The 6,520-nt window shown below is 39.2% G+C and overlaps 1 long non-coding RNA gene across 1 annotated transcript; it reads right to left on the bottom strand.

The window, feature by feature from the left end:
• Positions 1 to 506: 506 nt before the first annotated feature.
• On the bottom strand, positions 507 to 4,590 carry LOC311608126. The gene is made up of 3 exons (XR_014782843.1): positions 4,418 to 4,590; positions 2,968 to 3,071; positions 507 to 653 (listed from the first exon to the last, which is right to left on the bottom strand). It is a non-coding gene; the product is annotated as an uncharacterized lncRNA (long non-coding RNA).
• Positions 4,591 to 6,520: the final 1,930 nt, after the last annotated feature.

Raw genomic sequence — 6,520 nt, 5'->3', positions numbered from 1 at the left:
AAGCATCTTGCTGTAGCCTCATGGGTTATCTACTTAGGGGATCTGACATAAAAAATTCAAAATCACTTCATTTCCCAAACTAATCTTCTAAGGATCCTCTTTGAATATGGATTGATGTTGAAATTCTTGGCATGTTATATCATTTATAATCCAATAGTGGATTATAGGCTTGTCTCCCAGGCAACACCCCACATGGGTCCTCACTGCTTTTCTTTTCCCTTACACCTGATATTTTCTCCAGAAAATCTATCCCTCATCTCTACCCTGGGCCCAGTGTGTTCATCACACTCTGAGAACCTCCCTCCTGTCCACAGGCCAGTCTTCCTTAAACAACATGTCCCTTGAGAACGTGGATATGCCCTACATCTTCTCTGAGGCTCTAGGATATGACCCTACACGAGTTGAACAGAAACACTGTTTCTGGCTAAGGGCTGCCTGACTGGAGTGGAAGCCTAGCTGACTCTCCTCACTCTGGAAAAGTCCACACTTGAGTGGGTTACCTGTCAACATGACGCCCATCTTCCTGAAAAGCATCAGAGGGTGGAGTAGATGTAAACGCAGAGCTGGTAGACGTCCCTCTCTGTGTGTTTCTGCTGTGTTCTGCTCTGTCAGTTCTTTCCCTGTTCTGGCAGCCATGTGTCATCTCAGCATACCTGCAGAACATACCACAGCCAAGCAATCAACTACCCAACAGACCACCTCCCCAGAGTTGGAGAGTGGGAAAGACTTTAGGAGCAACTGTCTCATGAGGAACTTCCTTTAGATTGAGGGTTATGGGTTTAGTTGCTTTTGAGAGCCAAAAGAGTTGTAAGAATATAAACAGGATTGAAACAAGATATTTCCAAAACACCCAAACACCCCTGACTTTCGTATTCTACTCCCTGGTTGTTAATTTGGAGCTTCTGACTTAATTTTTTTGATGACCCCCAAAAAATTGTTCCTGGGACCCCATTAATAAAAATTCACATTACTCAGATGAAATTTCTTTGGGCAGAATGTACTGAAAGACATTATTGATGTCAGCATGGTTGGACGAAAGAAACAGCTTCCCACAGACAGGAGATGCTAGATTATGCTATAGTGACTAGGCGTGCTCACCAACGGGCAACAGGTCAGAGGTTAAGGGCTCTCTGGCTCGTAGTGTTTGAAGGTCCAGCTAGGTTCTGAGGTTTGTTTATTCTTTATTCTCTATATGGACTAGCTTTCATAGCCCAGGCAAAGGTTAGCTTTTGGGGTTGTGAAATGGATATGATTGTTGCCCCCCCTCCAAGGATGTATTAGAACAGTAAAGGGAGACAGGCATCTATCTATATTTAAAAGTACGTTGAAATGTTACAGAGCCTCTGGGATCTACACAAGGAAGTAGTCATGGCAACTTTGAGATGCTGGGCATAATTCCCAGGGTGAAATCCTATGAGTAGGCACAGAAAGGAATCTCTACAGGTGAATGCACAGGTAATTCCCTAGGAGACCAGGACATAGACATGGATGCTGGACACAGTCACTGGCATGAATGTCTTAAAGGAATGTGGACAGACATTATTATACGTTTTGCAGGGCCTAAGACATAGGAGAAGGAGAAAGCCTAAAGGTTTATTAACAATATAATTATATTATAATTAATAAAATCTAACAAAATAAAAAAAGAAGAAGAAGGATAAGGCCAACAGAACTAGATGAAAGAGATGTCAAATGTCAGGCTAAAGAATATGAATTATATTCTACTTAAAAAACTAAGTACTTGAAAGTGTGGCACAATGATTTATTATGATTATTAATTTGTGTTTCTTATTTATTACTACACAGCTGGCCCATTACTTCTCAGGAGACAATTTGAAGTTTTCTTTTCCCTCACCTTGGAGCTGTGACACAGCTAAAGGAAAACCACTAGAACATCTGCAGTGTATGTGTGTTTGTGTGTGTGTGTTTGTGTGTGTGTGTGTGTGTGTGTGTGTGTGTACATAGGTTCTGTCAATGAAATGTGGAGAATGGAGAGGGAAAGGGACAGAAGATGTGGTCCATCAGCATCTGGGGACATAATCCTGGCGATCTAGATAGTAAGAACTTGGACGCTGACTCAGATGGCATGCTCGCACAATCTCCTCCTCAGTACTTCCTTTGGCACACGTGCTGTACCAAATCTCACACTTCGGGAACCGTGCCTATGTGGAAAATGAGGACGCTGGTGGGGCTACAGCAGATGGGATGTTAGAAGCTGCCTTCATTCTCTGGGCTGTGTGTACATTTCGTGAGTATTTAGAATACTCTAGAGTGGGAAGACCCTCCTTAAGGATTGTGAATGATTCTCCTGCCGGCTAAGAATGGGAGTTTTGATTTAATAGAGTTCTTAAAGTGAAAATTTCAAACAATAAAGCTTGCAGAGTAAAATTAATTTACTCACAAAATGTGTTTTGTAAGGGAAAACAATATGATCAGAATTGTATTTTGGATACTTAATATTTGAAAAAATCCACCATGTATCCATTAACGTACTGCAATTAGGAATCGTATCTCTCTATATGTTAATAAGTAGGGGGACAGAAACAGAGAAAAGGTCCATAAAGAAAGACAACATTAATTTTAAGAGGGTGAAACAGAAGCAATGTGTGTAATCCCAGTTCTAGGGAAACTAAGGCAGTATGATGACAATTTCAAATCCAGCCTGATCTACATAGCAAGACCCTGACCCCCAAATGCGAGAAGAATAGGTTACTCGGCATATCAGGCAATGCTCGCTTGCCACAAGGTCTGAGTATCTGAACTCAAGCCCAGAACCTACAGACCTACAGGTAGTCCTCTGACCTCCATATCTACACATGGTGCACATGTCTACACACACACACACACACACACACACACACACACACACACACAAGTTAAAAAATGTTAGGGAGTGAGAGAAACAGAGACATATACTAAGTATGTCTTTCCCAGTATATTCAGGAGTAAAACATGGCCCGTCCTTACCAGCTCAGAGTACGGCTCCTCCCCATCCTGCCTACATCCATCAATCTCACAGATACCTAAGTCTTTGATGTGCGCTTTTAGAAGACCATCATGTGACCATAGATCTACAAAAAGGAAGCTCAGTATCATTGATACAAGTCTGTGTGTTCTGGCATAGACCACTGTTTGTTAACAAGAAATATGAATTATGAGAGAAAAAATCCATTTTCAATAAAATGAAAAAGGAATAAAGAATGATAGAGGAAGACACAATACATGCGCATAAACAGAATCTCTATTTGCATCTGAAAAAATGAAATATTAACTATCAAAGGCTATTTTTTCTTAAGGTATTTACTTGCTGAAATGAATAGAATATCACTACTATATTCCAGACACTCTGCAAAGACCTGCCTTCGACAGCTCCAGCGACTGGAAAAAAATATGTACGCAAACATTCACACTGGATGCATGCACGGGAGCTGCAACAGGCTTGTCCGTTTTCCTTTTCCTTTGGAGTGGCTGCTCCCACATGAGCCATCCTCTGTGATTTTTCTTTTCTCTTGTTTGCACTGACCTTGGCAGACATGATTTGGAAGCAAAATTCAAAATTCTAGTTTTTAGTTATCGTATCTGGTGGAGACCTACATGGAAGGATAGCCAATTTAAATTCTTTCTCTGGGGAATTTGGAAACAGGTCTGAGAAGCAGTCTGAGTTTCCCTCTCAGGTCGATGTTTGAGTAACTGATTTCTCTGAATTTTGCCAGAGCTTTCTAAATTATCCACATAAAGTCATTCAGAACCGTAATATCTGCTCTGCCTGGCACAGCGCCTTCAGTTTCATCCCTAACTTTGGGGACGTGTGCTTCATCTTTGTCATGAAGAGTTTTATCAAGTCTGTTTGCTTTCCTGTAAAACAAAACAAAACAAAACAAAACAAAACAAACAAAAAACCAAGATTTGTTTTTGTTGATTCTTTCCAAGTTTGATTTATTTCACTAAAACAGCTCTTATCTTTATGATCCCCATCTCCTTTGGGGGGGTAGCTTTTAATTCTTTCTCTAAGGTTTTATGGTGATTGCTGATTGCTTTGGTCATTAATTTTTAACCCATCTTTAGCTTTAACACAAGCATTCCAGACTATACATTATAAGCACTGTTGGAATCGTACATGGTTTTGAACCTTTTTTTTTTTTCAATTTTGTCAACACATTTGATTTTAATTCATCGTGTGTGAATTGAGCCAGGGTCAGCATTCTACCAACTGAGCTATAACTTCAGCACTGAACCTATTTTGTAATAATTAAGGTAAAAAATGATTCTAATTTCCATTTATCTAAAGCATGTTTATTTGACTCTTGGGCTGTTGATAATGCTATTTCTTAATTCTCCCATACACAAAACACTTCCTAGATGCACAGGTTGCCCATCTTACTGTACTATGGTCACAGCAAAGGGTTTTGAGACATACCTTTCAGTTAATTAACTCTTTCCACGCTGACTTCTGCAGTGGTTGTACCAGAACGCATGCCCACCAACAGTGAGTAAGGATTCTCCGCATCCTCAGTGGCACTCACTACGATTCCTTCTTTTGATGACTGCCATTTTGATGGGAGTGAGATGAAATCTCAAGACAGTTTTTACTTGAAGTTCCCTGGTGGCTGGGATATAGAACACTTTTCAAGTATTTACTGGCCATCTGCACTCCTACTTTTCAAGACTGCCCAGTCCATTAGGCCACTTAGTGATGGGAAGATTTGAAATTTGGGTCTTTAATTTGTAAAGTTTTTATATTATCTACTAGTCCCTTGTCTGAGCTATACTGGAAAAAGATTTCTCTCCTATTCAGTAGCCTGTTCTGCACTTCAATGACAGTTTCCCTCACTGTGAGGAAGTTTTTTTTTTTTTTTTCATTTCTTTTGCTGCCATTTGTCAGCTTTTGAGATTATCTTGTATGTGATTGAGTCTTTTCCAGGAAGCTCTTGCCTCTGGCCATATCTTGAAGTGTTTTCCTAATGTTATTCTCTACCAGTTTCAGTGTTTCAGAATTTGCATTATAGTTTTCAATCCATTTTTAATTTGTTTTTGTGCAGGGTGAGATATATGGGTCTAATTTTATTCTTCTCATGTGGATATCTAGTTTTCTCAGCGTCATTTGTTTAAGAGAGTGTCTTCTTTCCAAGGCTTAGTTTCACTACCTTTGTCAAAAATCAGGTTTCTGTGGCCAGGCAGGAATATTTCTGGATCCTCTATTTTATTCAGTTAGCTGGAGCATGTCTGTTTTTATGCCAGCCCCATGCTATGGATTGTAGTCCAGAGTCACTATGGCTCTTTAGTACAATTTGAGGTCAGTACCTGGTGGCACTCAGAGGAAGGATAGCAGGCTACCAAGAAGATACTTGATACCCTATGAGCATATACAGGGGGAAGAGGCCCCCCTCAGTCACAGTCATAGGGGAGGGGAGTAGGGGGAAAGTGGGAGGGAAGGAGGAATGGGAGGATACAAGGGATGGGATAACAATTGAGATGTAATATGAACAAATTAATAATATATATAAACAAAAGTATAAAATATAAAAAGAAATACAAGAAGAGGTAAGCATAGGAACAAGGGCCTATTAATAAAATTCTTGTTTGTTGGCACTGAAAAAAAATATTGCTTTGGCTGTTTGTGAGGTTTTGTGTTTCCATATGAGTTTTAGAATTGTTTTTCCAATTCTGTGAAAAATGTTATTGATATGGTTGCCATTGAATATGTAAACTGCTTTCCGTAGTATAGTCACTTCACATTAATTCTACCAATCCATAAGGACGAATGATGTTGCCAATGTGCAGTGTCTTCTTCAACTTCTTTCTTCAGTGCTGTAAACATTTTATTGTAGAAATATTTCACAGCCTCCGTCAAGTTTACTTCTAGGTATTCTGTCTATCTGTTTGTTTAGAAGGCATGTTTAGTGAGCACTTTTTTTTTCCTAATTTTATTCCAAGCACCTGATATCTGCTGAATTGGGTCAATTTGCCTTTAAGGTTGTTATTGTTAGGGCTTGTTATTTCCCATGGTTTTGTCAATTGTTCTGGTTATCTTGGTAGTTATTTTCTTCATCCCCTACTAGTAATAGAGATTTGTTGTTGTTGTTTTGTTTGTTTGTTTTTTATTGGACATGGCAGATTCCTTTCTTTCTCATATATATATATATATATATATATATATATATATATATATATATATATATATATATATTGGTTTTTTAAGACAAGGTTTCTCTGTGTAGTCTTGGCTGTCCTAGAATCACTTTGTAGACCAGGCTGGCCTTGAACTCACAGTGATCTTCTGCCTTCCAAGTGCTGGGATTAAAGGTGTGTGCCACCACACCCGGCTCCTTCACACATTTTTCTTTATGAAATATATTTTCCTGTTTCTTATGGACAAGGCCATCTTTCTTATGCTATGTATAGCATTGCTTTAAATATTTCCTGCAGCGCTGGCATAGCTGTCGTGACTGCCTTCATTAGTGCTTATATTAAAATGTTCTTTTCTTCTCTTTTACTTCTTTTCCCCTTCCTTTTCTTCCCC

Source organism: Acomys minous (genome assembly GCF_964271855.1).
Source record: "Acomys minous genome assembly, chromosome: 2".
Lineage (NCBI taxonomy): Eukaryota > Metazoa > Chordata > Mammalia > Rodentia > Muridae > Acomys > Acomys minous.
Note: the sequence above shows the minus strand (reverse complement) of the source record. Positions and strands in the feature narration are given on the sequence as shown.